Genomic DNA, 16,459 nt, shown 5'->3' on the forward strand with positions numbered 1-16,459 from the left:
GCCTGCATGTCATTCCATGCCCTCTCCTCTTCCAACATCTTTGTCGTCCTCTCCTCCAACTCCCGCTACCTCTCCGCCGCCTCCGCCAGAAGTTTCTTTGTTCTCTCTCACTCTGTACAGCAGCCTGCGACACCACTCCTCGTTACCATTTGTAATCATTGACGGAAGCACACACAATGTAATGGAGAAAGATAGATGAGTACGTATAACTCACATTGATGGCGAGTTGGACTGGCCGTTCACGAGGCCTTATCTCAAGAGCGGAGCTCAACTGGCGCGCCTTGATCTCCGGGAGAGTGCTAGGACAACGGATAAGTCCATCTCCAATGGCTATGGAGCCATGGGACCTCCCGCCACCAGATATCATCACCAGCTCTGGATCAATGGGACCCTGGCTCGGGTTAAAGTCCTCCCCTTTCCTCGCCTTCCCCTCATCTCTATATTTCATGAGCTTGTCGTGGGAGGAGATGTTGGTGAAGTTGTTTGCATCATCGAGGTCAGACGGAGAGATGCCTTGACTTTCTTGAAAGAGGCAGTGTGGGCCATGGCATACAGGTCGTACACCTCTGGCACTTTATCCGCCTTATTGTAGCGTGCCTGAAAGAGAGAAACAAAGTAAATTAGTAATTAAAGGGCTCAAGCTAGCATGATGAATGAATTGCATGAATCATGAAGCAACCCACATACCCAGTTCTGCCCGAACTGATATAAGTTGGAGCTGCCTTGATGGTGTGGCACACCTTCCATTTGGGCACGTTTGTCCTTGGCCGCGTTGTGGACGGCTAGCCATTCTTTTGAGCAGAACTCATTGACCAACACCTCCCAACAATCCATCCGATCCGCACACCATCTCGGAGGCACCTAAGTTAGCAAATAGAAACTTGAGTGCTACGGCTATGAATTACTAAATGAAGGAAGTAAGTACAAGGCCTTAAGAATTACCTTCATGTACTGCTCCTTACTCAGGAACTTATCGCGGCACGCCGGCTTGGGCTTCTTGATACCATGCAAGGCGTAGTAGTCTCGAACAGCTTGCACCCGAGCCTCGTGCCGTAAGTTCTGTAGTAGGCGCTTGCAGATGTTCATGATAACATTTGCCGCCTCCTCCTCGTATCCCTCCTCACACCTGTAGAATGTCTGCAATCAAATGAGACAATATTGATTAGTACAATCAATAACTAGCTAGTTGAAGATTTTTAAATGTGTAAAGGAGAAATTACCCAGAACTTTCTAATCACCACGTCTTCCCTCGTGTCGCACAAGACACCGTCGATAATCTCACCCGGCGGGGCCGGGGCAGCCAAGTAGTGCTCCCAGCTCAATCCAAGCTCTGGAAGCCGACCCTCACCAGGCAACGTGACAAACCCCGGGAAGTTTTGCCGGCAAAGCACTCCAAGGACGGAGTTGGGCCGGCGGACACTATGATGGTGGTCCCAACCCCTACAGCATGACAAGGCCAACGCATTAGATATTTGAAGAAACACGAATGCAGAAGGTACAAAAAGATTAAATGCACTTACCTCTCCCCATCAGGGAAAATCAACCACCTCTGCTCGCGGGTCGCCGGCACGGACGAGAGCTGTTGAGGATATAGACCTTAGAGTCACCCGCCCGGAGGGGCCGGGTTACTCATATGGTCATTGCCAGAAGCCCGGCGCCATGCTTAAAGACGGTGGGCCAAAGATGGGCTTGAGACCCGGATATGGCTTAAGGCCCGTAGTTACAATCGTTATTATGGTAGAACTTGTAGTGTAAGGCAAGAATAGTTGAGAGTCCGAGCCGGACACTCTTATGAGCCGGCCGGGACTCTGAGAGCTGCAGGGCGTCAGCCTCTCTCTATATAATGGGACGACCCGGCAGCAGTTTAAGGGCGACAACAATCTCATCGAGAGCCGGACATAGCAGTTTAGCTCCCTGGTGATCGTAACCCTAATCAATACCACCTCAACTGGACGTAGGCTTTTACCTTCACCGTAAGGGGCCGAACCAGTATAAACCCTCGTGTTCCTTGTCCCACATTAACCTCTTCAAGCTTCCTAGTTGTGATGGCTCCACGACTAAGTCCTAGCTCGAGGACATCTGCCGTGACAATTCCACGACAGTTGGCGCCCACCGTGGGGCCAGCGCACGGTGGATTTGAGTTCTTGAAGGGCAGCTTCGAAGGGCTCAAGGGATACGCTGTGGGCCGGATGACCAAGAGTCGTCGCGGCAAGCTCTACATCGACGATGCAAACTGGGGCCCCGACACCAGCTCAATTGAGTACGGGTACCGGGTCCCCTTCGGCGGAATTCATGTTTTCATTGGCAAGATTGGTGAACCGGGCCCTGAGCCGGGTCTCTACGCCGATCTCATCGAGACGGCTTAGCTTGCGCGACCCGCCCGGGCCCGGCCTGCCTTAAGGCATGCTTTTGTGGGGTGTATCCATGGAGGACTCTCTGATCGATCTGGATCTGGTGATGAGACGGCCGCCGGCTCTGACGGCGAGTCGGCCACCGATGAGTCAAACTCATTGTACCAACTTCAGGATGGCAGGCTCATGGGTTGTTCCGATGGTGACAGTATTCCGGACCTATTTGAGCCGCCAAGTCAGGTTGGAGTTTTTATGGCTGGTGCGCAGCCTGTTCAGAACCCCGCCGCTGGAGCGGGAAACCCGGTGCCTTCTCCGGCTCAGGTACTAATGGATCTCACGGACAAGATGACGGCCCTGATAACCGCCACGGTTGACCCGGCGGATCAAGCTCAGCATGATGCGGAGGTGGCACAGTTAAAATTGGATCTAGTAAAAGATAAGGAGGAGCTTGCAGCGGAAGGGCTCAGGATGGCTGCAGAGCGGGCGGCTCTCGATGCCCAAACTCAGCTGATCCAGGGGCAGTCCTTCCAGCTCACAATGGATCAGAACGCATCCAACGAGGTCATGAGAAGGAGGCGTCAAAAGACCCAATCTCGACTCCCTCCGGTTTACGATCCACGCAACCTCTTCAACACGCCAGGTGCAGGGTCTAGTAACCCGCTAGGGGTCATAGTGCCCGGGTCTGGAGCCCCTATTCAGCCACGGGTGATGGGGCCTCCCCAGGTGCCCCCTGCCCCGCCTCAGTACGTGCCAATACCCCTGGGCCATTATAATAACCCGCTGGAGAACATGATCGCTGCGGCAGCACGGCTGGCGGCTCTCCCAGTTGACGGCGACTCTCCGACGGCTATTGAAACCCGCCGGGTCAGGGAACTCCTTCAGATAGCATTCGCGCAGCAAGAGGCATACTCCTACAGCCGGGACAGGATCCACTCGACCCCTCATCCAGGCCAGAGCCCGAGTTACAGCCGGCACATGGTCTCAGCAACCGGCTCAAGTAACGTCCGACGCCATGACCCGCCCCCTGGCCATGGCCCGGCTCATAATGGAGCCTTTTACGCAGCAGACCAGGACAAAGCGCGGCAAGAGGCGGAGCAAGTGCCTCAATTGACGGCTTACCAGACCCCCCCGGCTTATCCGACGACTTCCGTTGACGTGGGTATCCCTACCAGGACCGGGGGTGTCCCTTGTTTAGTGCCAGCTATCCGTAATGAACGTCTACCTAAGGACTTCAAGGGGCCTAGGAAGGTGCCTAATTACACAGCTGACTTACAACCCGCAGCCTGGATCGAGAGTTATGAGATGGCTATGGAGCTGCTGGAGGTCAGTGAGGCGGCCATGGCGAAGTATTTCACCATGATGTTAGATGGGACTGCCCGCACTTGGTTGAAAGGGCTACCACCGAATTCCATTGGGTCTTGGGCTGAGCTGAAAGCCCGGTTCATCCAAAACTTCAAAGATACCTGTAGGTAGTCTATGTCAATTGTGGATTTGACTAACTGTAAGCAGCAGGAGGGTGAGTCTACGACACATTGGGTTCGCCGGGTTAAGGAGATCATACACTCGTCAGACAAGATGGATGCTGGCTCAGCGGTTTTAATGCTGGAGCAGAATTGTCGTTTTGTGCCCCTGAAGATGAAACTCGGGCGGCTTAAGTGCGACTTCAGTGATATGGGTACGCTAATGGCGGCTCTTGTCAAGTACGCCGATTCTGATGGTACCAAGGATCCCCCTTCAGATGATGAAAGGACAGGGAAGGGAAAGAAGAACGGCAATGGCAAGGGTCCTCAGTTTAACCCGGGGAACCAAGGAGGAGGCAAGCGCAAGGCCGATGGCAGCCTAGAGTTTGTAGCCAACGCCAGCTCACAAGGTAATAACCAGCGACGCAAGGGGAGGCACCCTCCCCGAGGCGGCGGGTCAGGTCCGACGCTGGAGCAGCTGTTGAATGAACCTTGTCCAAGGCATGGCTCTAGAGAGAAGCCAGCGACGCATCTGTGGAAGGATTGTGCAATCATGAAGGCCTTTAAGAATTACAATGGCTCGGGCGGCGGCTTAGGCGCCGGCGGTTTTCATGGCCCGGGTGGCGACTCAAATTCCGGTCCTCAGAACGGTCAAGGGGGCTTTAATCAGCAGTCTGGCCAGGGTCATCAACAGCAACAGGGGGGTTATCAGACCAATCCAAAGCAGCTTAGTGGTGGACAGTATCATGTGTTTACCACTAGTCTATGCAAACGAGATCAGAAGCTTCACAAGAGGGCTGTGAATGCTATGGAGCCGGCGGTTCAACGCTACTTGCGGTGGTCTGAGCAGCCTATAGTGTGGAGTAGGGAGGATCACCCTCCCCGGGAGGATAACCCGGGCCACTTGGCCTTAAAGGAGGATCCGGCTTATGGTCGTATTCGAATCTAGCCGTAAGCAGTAAAGTCACTTGGGGGCTTCCTGTTCAAACATGGGTCGTATTCGAACCAAAGAGAACATAGCTGTCGATACCCATTTGATTGGCAAAGTGCCGAGCTCATTGGGAGGTTACCTTTGGTCATATTTGAATCATAGTTTAACCCCTCTTTGAACCGACATGGATCGTATTCGAATCAGCGTCGTTAAACAATTCTTAAAATCACTTGGGGGCTTCCTGTTCAAACATGGGTCGTATTCGAACCAAAGAGAACATAGCTGTCGGTACCCTCTTGATTGGCATCGCCACACCCACTGGGGGCTATATGATCGTATTCGAATCTTAGCTTAACCCCTTTGGGCCGGGTCTCTGGTCGTATACGAACCGGAAGCCCCTAAGTTCTTATGCTTTATCACAAGTTTTCTCTGATTATGTCAAGGTGTGTACAGCCGGGTCTCACTTTGCCGGCTTAACTTTGGTTTACAGTATTGCTAAACGCAATGAGTGTTATAAGGCAGGTAAACCGGAGTTGCGGTACCAACTTTCTCATCCGGGTTATCTAAACCGGAAGTATGATTGCAGGCCGTTAAGTATGTTCTTACGGCTATATTCAGGATATCATTGAAGACAAGTCCTTTTTGATTCATATTCCAGGTTATATAAAACTTATGATTCTCAGGGCGGTAAGCCGCCTCGAGACTTGTGATAGGCCCTTCTATGCAGGATAATTAAAGGCACCTCTTTTGAGGTTAACTAAAGCAAATGATTGATTATGACCCGGAGAAATATCAAAGAGACAACTTCAAAAGACATTCACATTCAATACGTGCACGATGGCACGGCAGAGATGAACTGTTGCACCTACTCTATTACAAAACTCATCAAGTTTAAAAGGGTGGAACATTGTTTGGTAAACCGCCAGCCGAGTTATGATGCCCGCTGAGTTGAAGTCTCCGGCTCGTTCCTATCCTCTCCTCCGGCTGATCCCAAGACCTAGAAGGTTGATGACTTCCAGTCGATGCCGCTGAGAGCTTCGAATTGGGCTTCTTCGTCAATTAACCCGGCCGGGTCAATCTCCGGGGTGAACGTGTGCTGACGAGCCGGCGGGATCAGGTTGAGGGCTTCATAGCGAGGGGTTGGAATCCTCTGATTCTCCACATCATAGCCCGGCTGGTACTTGGTCAGATCTGTGTCGTTCCCGATAAGGGTGGCCACCGGGCGTACGGCCTTCACGCAAGCTGCGAAGTCCTTCTGATCAAAAGCTGAGCCGTCTTCCTTCAGGCTTGGATAGCCAAGGGCGATGTCCGCCGGGTCTAACTTCGGCAGGAATGCCTTGGCCCGGCTCAGCGTGGCGATCGCTCCGGCTCTCGCAGAGGCCCGTCGCAGTTCTTGGATCCGCTGAGGCAGAACGGCGAGCCGGCGCAGGACTTCTGCCAGGTGAGTCGGCACCTCGTTGGATAGGGCCACCACCGCTAAGGCACGCTGTGACCCGGTGTAGAGCTGTTCCACCAGTGTATACACGGCCTTTAGCTTGGTGACCATGCTTTGGTTGAGGTTGGCACTTCTGGGACCTGTTTAACAGAATCAGATAAGCCGGCGACAAGGATGAATCATGAGATATAAATACTTTAAACTTGCTGAAAGCCGGTGAGGCGACTTACCGAAGATGGCGGCCACCATTTGGGAAACCTGGCGCTTTAGGCCGGAGAGCTCGGCGGTCTTCTCAGAGAGAGCCTTCTCCGCCTGTTCCGCCCGGGTCACCAGTGCGGCCTTCTCTTCGGCCCAGGCTTTCCGCTCAGCATCAAATTCTGTCTTCAGCTTCTCTTGCGCGGCGATGCTGGATACAAACTTGGCGTTTGCCTTCCGGGTCTCCATCTCCTGCGTCTTCAGCCGGCTCTTGAGATCCGCAAGGTCCGCCTCTAGCTTCTTGCCAAAAGCCTGCATAAATTTTCGGGTTATGGCATGAACAGTTACTATATAAGTCCCAAGCGTTTTCCAAGCAAAGACACTTGGCACTTGGGGGCTAATGCATATTGAACGTATCTATCTACAAACTGTCGGTTCAATGGAGTAAGCCGGAACCTAAGTCTACAACATATTCAATCATAAGTCATTGACTTGGGGGCTAGTATGGTAAAGGTAAATTATGCAGTAAGTCGGAGGACAAAAGGATGTTACCTCAGACTTCTGCTGGATTTGGGTCACCATGGCAACCTCGGCGTCCCGGCTCTTGTGCACTTGGCTGATGTAGCCAGAGACGAGCTCTCCAATGCTTAAGTTGGTATAGTCGGAGAGGTCCAGGTTCACCCGGTGGGGCTGCAGCAACTCCCCCTTAGCGGAGCACTTGGCCAGCACGGTAGGTCTCCCCGGCTCAAAGAACTCCGTCCGGGTGATTACCACGTCCGGGTCGTCTGCTGGTGGAGCCGAGCTGGAGGCCTCCGGGTTAACAGAAGCTTCGGTCGTTGCCTTGGTAGTCGGGGCAGTGGCCTCAGGTGCCGTGTCCATTGGAGTGGTGGCTTCGGGGGCGGAGGCAGCTGGCGGTTCTTGAGCCGTCACCCCCGGTTCAGGCAAATCCGGCACTCCAGCTGATCTGGTCTTCTTCGCTCTTTTGGTGAGTTTTGCCTGGGCACTGAAAGGACAGAAGTGTTAAGCACACAAAGAGTAAGTACAGACAAATATAATGTGGGATGGTTGTCATTACCCGGGCGCGGTCTTGAATGTCGGAAGATTCGATTGCATAGAGTCGCCCAAAGAAGGGGAGGTCTCCTGATAATTGGAGTCAGAAGAATTGAGTGGCTGACGGATTACACCCGCCAACGGATGCAAAGGGTACAAGTGGAAAAAAACCTCAGTTCAACGCTTCCTTGTTGCGTCGGGTAAACCCGCGGAGAGGTCGGTGTCCTTGTTGGTCCGGGTGTGACGCCGGCTTTCATGAACCTGTCGCTTCAAAATAAATTGAGGGTCTTGATAAGCTAAAGGATGTGAAAAGCTTACTTTCCGGGTTACCCTTCGGACTTTCAGCTGTGGCAAGGGCTCCGAGTCGGAGGAAAGTGACATTACCTCTTCAACCACCGGGTTGCTGGCGCCGGTGTCATCCTGTCAATGAGCAAGTGTTGATAAGGCGGACAGTAGCAAACAACAAATACAGCAAGAACTTAAAGGCTTCGGGGTTACCTCTGACTCGGAGCTGTCGCTTAATTGCATCAGCTCCGAAGCAGTAGGTCTGCTTCCTTTTCTGCGAGGGGCGGCTTTCTTGGCGGCTTTCTTCGCCTTCCTGGCCTTCTTGGCCGCCTCATGGTCATATTTGACCCGCCAGAACTTATCATCAGCCTGAAAAATACAATGATGAATTCTTAAAAACGGTTCAGATGAAGGTTATATGCAGAAGAAGATAAAGAGTTAAGTCAACAGCTTACCGCTGGGGCTAGGTTGGTCTTGCAGAAGGGGGCTAACCCGGTCCTTCCACAGTCTGCCAGGCTCTCGTTCAAGAGAGCCTTGGTCATTTCCTCTGCAATGTCTTCTGGAAGATCAGTGCGGCTGTGTCTCTGAGGATCATCCTTTCGTCCTGTGTACTCACACATTAAGCCGGGGCGGCGGCTCAATGGGATCACCCGCCATGAGATCCAGACCCGGACCAGGTCGATTCCGTTCAGACCATTGCCTAGGAGAGCCTTGATCTTGTTGATAGTGGGGAGCAGAGGCTGGCGCTCCGCTTGAGTCAGCTTGTCCGACAGTGGGTGAGTCGCCTCCAGACGTGTTTGGCGAAAGCCGGGCAGCGGGCTTTCGTCAGCCGGGGACGTATCTTGGCAGTAGAACCAAGTCATGTTCCAGTCCTTTGGGTGGCTCGGCGGCTCTACGTAAGGGAAAAGGCAGTCCCTGTGCCGCTGGATGGAGATACCACCTAACTCCAGACTTGGCCCATTGGCACACTCATTTTGGCGGTTTAAGTAAAAAAGCTCTCTGAAGAGCAGCAGACTAGGCTCTTCTCCAAGGTAATCCTCGCAGAAGACTTGGAAATTGCAGATGTTGGACACTGAGTTGGGTCCTATGTCTTGGGGCCGCAAGTCGAAGAAATTGAGCACGTCCCTAAAAAACTTTGAGCCGGGTGGTGCGAAGCCCCGGCTCATGTGATCCGCAAAAATCACTACCTCCCCATCCTTTGGTTGTGGCCTTTCTTCTGACGGGTCAGGGGCACGGTAGGACATGATGTCCTTATTGGGCAGATATCCTGACTTAACAAAATCAGCTAGGGTCTCGTTGGTCACATTGGACCTCATCCAGTTGCAAGTGATGGGAGCTTTGGGAGGCATGGTGAAAGTTGGCAGTCTATGACAAAAAGGAAAAAGTGTCCGGGTTAATTATAAGCCGGAGATCTACAGTTTGAAACTAAGGTGGCGGCTTATGAAGGGGACTAATGATATATACTCAGGTACAGTGGGTTATTTAAGCCGCAGGGGCATTCAGAATAAGTTGATTATCTACGGCCTTACCACAGTTAAGCCGGAGGATTCTACGAAGCATGGTTTTCTTTAAACCGGAGTTGTAAACCGCCAAGATTCAATGGTTGCAATTTTTACTAAGTGTGGTAAAACAGGTTTCACACATTGCAGTAACTTTTTTGGATCAAAATGGTCGGGCAAAAGAAAAATTTCTAGACCTAGAAACCGAAGTGAGGGAGTTCTTGGGTTCGAACAAGGTTCTTATGCAGTACAAGGAAGGCTACTTGCGTGTGGAATGGATCTTAAAACAACCACCGCACTAGTTCTATGCAGGCCTAAGATCAAGCAGGGACAGTAACTAGTAGAACTACCGAAACTTGCGGGAAATGGTGACGAACACGAAGAACGTGGATGAACCCTACTACAGATCTACTCTACGGGGTAGTGAGGACTTACCGGAGCTGAAAAGGTGCGGGAGTCGCCGCCGTTTGTCTGGTCCGAGTCAGGGTGATGCAGCGGCCAAGGTTGATGAAGACCGGAGGCGAGACGACGGCGGCGGAGTGCGAGCTCAGGCAGAGAGGCAGTGGCGCGAGGAGGAAGAAGGGTGACAGAGAAGCCCGTCGGGCCTGCCTATTTATAAGGCGAGCTCATAAAGCGGGCGCGAGAATCAAGGAGACCGTGGCGTGGTTATCTCCCCCCACAACGCCTTGATTTTTGGGATGACAGTAAAAGCAAAGATCCGTTGCGGATCTGGTGGAGTAAAAAACGGGCTTAATGGAAGATGACGTCACGGCGGATTATCCGGAGTCCAGAGGATGACGTCACGCCGGGTTATGGCCTTCACATGAAAGGTAAGCCGGAGATTTTTTCTGTCGGAAGAGTTGAAGATTGACATGAGCCGGCTCAAATCAATCTGGGGCCTAATGTTGAGGATATAGACCTTAGAGTCACCCGCCCGGAGGGGCCGGGTTACTCATATGGTCATTGCCAGAAGCCCGACGCCAAGCTTAAAGACGGTGCGCCAAAGATGGGCTTGAGACCCGAATATGGCTTAAGGCCCGTAGTTACAATCGTTATTATGGTAGAACTTGTAATGTAAGGCAAGAATAGTTGAGAGTCCGAGCCGGACACTCTTATGAGCCGGCCGGGACTCTGAGTGCTGCAGGGCGTCAGCCTCTCTCTATATAAAGGGACGACCCGGCAACAGTTTAAGGGCGACAACAATCTCATCGAGAGCCGGGCATAGCAGTTTAGCTCCCTAGTGATCGTAACCCTAATCAATACCACCTCAACTGGACGTAGGCTTTTACCTTCACCGTAAGGGGCCGAACCAGTATAAACCCTCATGTTCCTTGTCCCACATTAACCCCTTCAAGCTTCCTAGTTGCGATGGCTCCACGACTAAGTCCTAGCTCGAGGACATCTGCCGTGACAATTCCACGACAGGAGCCGTGTACAACCACGCTGGTAGATGGTGCCCCCCTCCTCCTCAATATCAGTCGACTCCCTGCCATCATCAGCATGGCCACCCGGCCCCTCGGGCTCATCCGGCCAGGTACCCCATCCAGACGTGTGCTCCTCCGGGGTCTTTGTAACACCCTGCATCTGATGCGCCAGATGTCTTCCAGTTATTCGCCGTCGTTGCCATGTCATTTGCTTGCGTGTTGCATTTTGCCATGTCATCATCTGCATTGCATCATCATGTTTTTTTAAAACTTGTATCCATTCGGGTCCTCCGAGTTCTCTCCGTTGTCCGTTCGGAGTCCAGACACACTCGCACGTGCCCGCGGCAAGTCCGAAATATTATTTTATAAGTGGCATAAAAATGTTCTCGGAATGGGATGAAAGTTGGCGTGCGGTGTTGTTATGTTGTATGTAGGCCGCCTGCCAAATTTCATCACATTCGGAGTCCGTTTGATAGCCTAACCGTCGCCCGTAGCGGCGTCGTCGCCGGTTTATTCGTCGGATGTTTTCAGGCTCCAAAAACCCTTCCCCGACTGCTCTTCCCTTCTCTCCCCTCAGCACAAGCCCACTCTACACAGCCCACTAACCCCTCCTGCAGCCCACCTAGAACCCCCTCCGACCGGATCCGTGGGATCGCCATCGGAGGGCTCCGAACCCCCCCCAAAACCCCTAACCCTAGAACCCCAACTCTATATAAACACCACCCATGCCAAATTTGGCATCCCCTACCCCTTCCCCTACCTCCTAGCCGCAGCCACCCCCCTCCTCCTCGGAATCCACGCACAGCCACCTCCATTTCCGCACCCCTCCAGCCCTTGCTGGCCACTTGGCAAGTCGCCAATGGGCGCGCCACCGCCAATCGCCGCCTCGTCCAACCCCGCGTCGCCACCTGGCTCCACGTCGCCCCCGGCCTCCTCCCTCCGCCGCCAGCCCACCAGGCCCGCGCCAGGCCCGCCCCGGGCTGGATCTGGGCCCGAAGCACCCACACGTGCCCGTGCCCCCCCCGCTCCTCGCTCCCGATCTGGGATCGGCAGGGGACGAGCCCCTCTGCTCCAGCGCCGCCCCAACCCCGCCGGCGGCAGCCGTCCCCGCCGCCTCGCCGGGAGGTCCTCCGCTCCTCCTCCGTCCTCCGCGAGGCCAGGACCTCGCCGCCCCCTCTCCTTCCCTTCCTTCCCCCCTCACTCTCTCACCATCTCTCTTTCTCTCTCTCTCTCTCTGCGCAGGTCGCGCCGCCGCCCAAGGACCTCGTCGCCGGCCCCTCCTCCCGTGGCGGATCTGGCACAGCGCCTGCCGGATCCCGCAGTTCCGGCGAACCTCATTCCGCGTGCCCCGAAACCCTAGATCTGTTTTCGGGAGGTGATTTTCGTCCAAGTCCTTTTTACTGATAAATTTTATGCCATCTTCATCATGTCGCATCTCTGCACTCATTGCTCCGATTCATGCATATAATATGTCAGAATGTTCACCTTGAGATGCTCTTCATTTTGTTCCATTGTGTCATGTTCATTTGAGTACATCTTGATGCCCAAATCATCATTGCAAGACTGCTATGTGATGTTGCCTGCTGTAGTTTAATAGAACTTGCTCATTTGTTATTTTTGTATGTTTTTGTGTGATTTTCTTTTGAGCATGATGTCTACATGTGTTATGAGCTACAACATGCCTTTTTTGCTTTGGTGCAATCCACCCTTCTTTATATACCATGTGTTGATTGTTACAAGATTGCAAAGTAGCCTCCGTCATGTTGCTGATTTCTACGACATGTCATTTCCGCAAAGTCTGTAGCTGTAGCATTGTGATGCCATGTAAACCTGCTGTCACCATGAGTTCCATGTATAATATGGAGATATTCACTAAGGGTGTTTTGTTACAAATGTTATGATGTATCAATCCATGCCCTTTGTTGCATTTATAGCCTGCTGTAGCTTGTTGCAAACTTGCTCTCAAATTGCTAAATAATATTGCTGTCAGCCTGTTAACATGAAGTTCAGATTTGAAATGTGTTTTGCTAGTGATCCATGCACCCTATGAACTTGCTCTTGCCATGCGTAGCTTCATAATTATGCCATATTACTGTTGGATGCCTTCACATGCCATGAAATGCTTTGTGATGAGTGATTTGGGCTCGCAAAGTTGGCTTCATAATTTTGTTTATGCCATGCTCAGTAACTTTCTATGGTTACATGGGTGCCATCATATATTCTGTGTTTTTGGCTTGTGGTCAGTAATGGACTTTTGTTATATTCAATTAGTAGATTCATGCCATGCCTTTGTTTGCCATGATAAGTTCTTGTAGCATGTTGCTTGATAGACCTAAACTTTGCAACCTGATGTTATTTCTGCCATGTCCAGTGATTTCTGCTGTCTGTGAAACTGTTATTATTTGCAATCTTGCCATGTCCTGTTGAGCATGTTCTAATGATTTCTGGAGATAGCTCAGTGTTCATGTTTTGTTATGCTTTACCTGTACATCATGTCCATGCCTTTTGTTTTCATGTTGAGGTGTTGTAGCATATTGTTTTGATGCTTGCTAGATGCCTAGTTGCTATTTTGGACAGTTTGTCATTTAAACTTGTTTCATGTGTACGTGTTGAACCGTTGCTCCGTTTTGAGTGTGCTCTATATGAAAATTGCTTAGTTTTGCATATATTTTCATGTTACCTTGTTTGATCCATGTTTGGAGTGTGTTTTGCTTGATGTTTGAATGCATTTTGCGTCAATGCCATGTTTAACTTGTTTTGCTCATATCTTCTAGGCCGTAGCTCCGAATTAAACGAACTTTATATGTAACTTGACTAGAATTTCGTGTAGATCATCTTGGTGCATCTTAACTTGCTGTTTAACAACTTGAACATGAAGTTTATTCAGATTTGGGCTAATTTCAAAATTTGCATATGAGGACTTACCGGAATTGTTATAGGTTGTTTCCGGCCTCATTTAAACTTGCTTTGATGTGTTGCTCTTGTATGCATCATCTCTTGCCATGCATAGCCTCATGTAGCCTTGTCATGCATCATACTTGATTGAGCATCATGCCTTGTTCATGTGTGGTGTGTTTACCATGTTGTGTGCTTCTTCTCGATAGTTCCCGTTTCATTGCGATCGTCTACGCTTGGTTCATCTTCATGGTTTCATCTTCTTCATGGACTCGTTCTTCTTTCTAGCGGGATTTTAGGCAAGATGACCGTCACCTTGGATCTCACTACTATCATTGCTATGCTAGTTGCTTCGTTCTATCGCTATGCCGCATTACCTACCACTTGCTTATCAAGCCTCCCAAAATGCCATGAACCACTAACCTTTTCACCATTCCTAGCAAACCGTTGTTTGGCTATGTTACCGCTTTTGCTCAGCCCCTCTTATAGCGTTGCTAGTTGCAGGTGAAGATGAAGTTTGCTCCATGTTGGATTATGTTTTGTTGGGATATCACAATATCTCTTATATTATTAATGCATCTATATACTTGGTAAAGGGTGGAAGGCTCGGCCTTATGCCTAGTGTTTTGTTCCACTCTTGCCGCCCTAGTTTCCGTCATATCGGTATTATGTTCCCGGATTTTGCGTCCCTAACGCGGTTGGGTGTTATGGGAACCCCTTGAGAGTTCGCTTTGAATAAAACTTTTCCAGCAAGGCCCAACATTGGTCTTACATTTGCCTAACAACCTAAGCCTTTTTCCCTTGGGTTTCCAGAGCCCGAGGGTCATCTTTAATTTAGCCCCCCCCCCCCCCGGGCCGGTGCTCCTCTGAGTGCTGGTCCAAACCGAGCGATGTCCGGCGCCCCCTGGGCAACCAGGGTCTATGCCAACCCGATGTCTTGCTCATCCGGTGTGCCCTGAGAACGAGATATGTGCAGCTCCTATCGGGATTTGTTGGCACATTCGGGTGGTCTTGCTGGTCTTGTTTTACCATTGTTGAAATGTCTTGTAAACTGGGATTCCGAGACTGATCGGGTCTTCCCGGGAGAAGGAATATCCTTCATTGATCGTGAGAGCTTATCATGGGCTAAGTTGGGACACCCCTGCAGGGTATAAACTTTTGAGAGCCATGCCCGCGGTTATGTGGCAGATGGGAATTTGTTAATATCCGGTTGTAGTAAACTTGAAGTAAACTCTTCTAAAATACACCAATCGTGTGCGTAACCGTGATTGTCTCTTTTCGGGGTTGTTCGAGAGGAGAACACGGTTTTGGGGTTATGTTTGACGTAAGTAGGGGTTCAGGATCACTTCTTGATCATTACTAGTTGGCGACCGTTTGCTTATCTCCTCTTCTCGCCCTTGTTTCGTAAGTTAGCCACCATACTGTGCTTAGTCGCTGCTGCAGCCTCACCACTTTACCCCTTCCTTACCCATTAAGCTTTTCTTGTCTTGATACCCATGGTAATGGGATTGCTGAGTCCTCATGGCTCACAGATTACTACAACACCAGTTGCAGGTACAGGTTATGCGATGCTCATGACGCGAGAGCGATGTCTACTTGTGTTGGAGTTCTTCTTCTTCTTCGTCGATCTTGGGTTAGGTTCGTGGTCGGCAGCCTGGGCTAGCAGGGTGGATATTGTCTGAGTTTCTGTTTGTGTTCCATCCGTAGTGGGATGTTGACCTCTTGTATGATCTATTGATGTATTCTTGCGGCATTTGTACGCCTTGTATGTATCCCCATATATTATGTAATGTTGATGTAATGATATCCACCTTGCAAAAGCGTGTCAATATGTAGCTCTATCCTTGGTGGGACCTTCGAGTCTCTTTAGGATAGTATCGCATATTGGGCGTGACAGTCTCGTGGGCCGAATGCCCGTCGACCCGAGGCTCGTGGGCTGAAGGCTTGTGGACCGGAGTCCATGTAGCCTCCTCCTCGGACGAGTCCACCCTAGCAGTCATGTGCTCGGGTGAGACAGCTGGGGGTGGCGGTGAGCAAGGCGCCCTAACAGTCACCCTACCTCCTCTCCCGCGACCACGTGCTCCAACTCCTCTCTTCTTCCCTCCCTTACCTCGTCCCCTGCTGGGCACCGCTGTCGACGAAGAAGGGCCCGACGGTGTCGCCATACTGTCCAGCAACGCTCGGCGGAGAGGTGCGTGTGGAATGGAAGACCTCCCACCACGCGCCGACGAAGAAGGGGCCTCGGAGCGCTTCTGACCAGCGCCCACCATCTTTTAACACCTGCCATGACAAAGAGTAAACGAAATTAGTACAACATAAAAAAAATACCGACATAAATAATAATATGTATATCACTTAAGTGTATCATCATCAAGTACAACTTAAAAAATTGAATACCTGACACTACTAATAATCTCGATCACTATCATCAATAAATGCATAATCATCATCATCACTATAATCAACGACGGGCTCATAGGGTTCAGTGGCATCAACATGTGGAAGGCCACCTTGACGTAATCGGTCAAGCATTGACAGGTCATCCGCAGCAGTAACCTCTTCTTATTCCGGCTCTTCTTGTTCCTCCTCTGGGTTGATGTCAGATTCACTGTCGTTGTCTACTACAATGTTTTGGGGTGAAGTATAGCGGTTCTTGAAACGCTTTTTGGAAAGACGTGTCTCTTGGAAGAATTCTCCTTCATATGTGTCTGGGTTAATGTGAGGTTCATAATCCTCTTCCTTTGGGGGAGATAGTCTAGCACGTGGCGGCACTTCATAAACGACAGCCCAACCTTTCAGATTTGGATTAGTTTGGCAGGCCCATGGTAGATAGAATACTTGGGTCGCCTGTTGAGCCGTAATATAGACATCAGGAACATCCAAATGGGTGCTTTGTTTGATTTCAACTAGCCCTATATGTTCATGAGTCCTTCT

The sequence above is a fragment of the Aegilops tauschii genome, chromosome 4, assembly GCF_002575655.3.
Source record: "Aegilops tauschii subsp. strangulata cultivar AL8/78 chromosome 4, Aet v6.0, whole genome shotgun sequence".
In the NCBI taxonomy this organism is placed as follows: Eukaryota; Viridiplantae; Streptophyta; class Magnoliopsida; order Poales; family Poaceae; genus Aegilops; species Aegilops tauschii.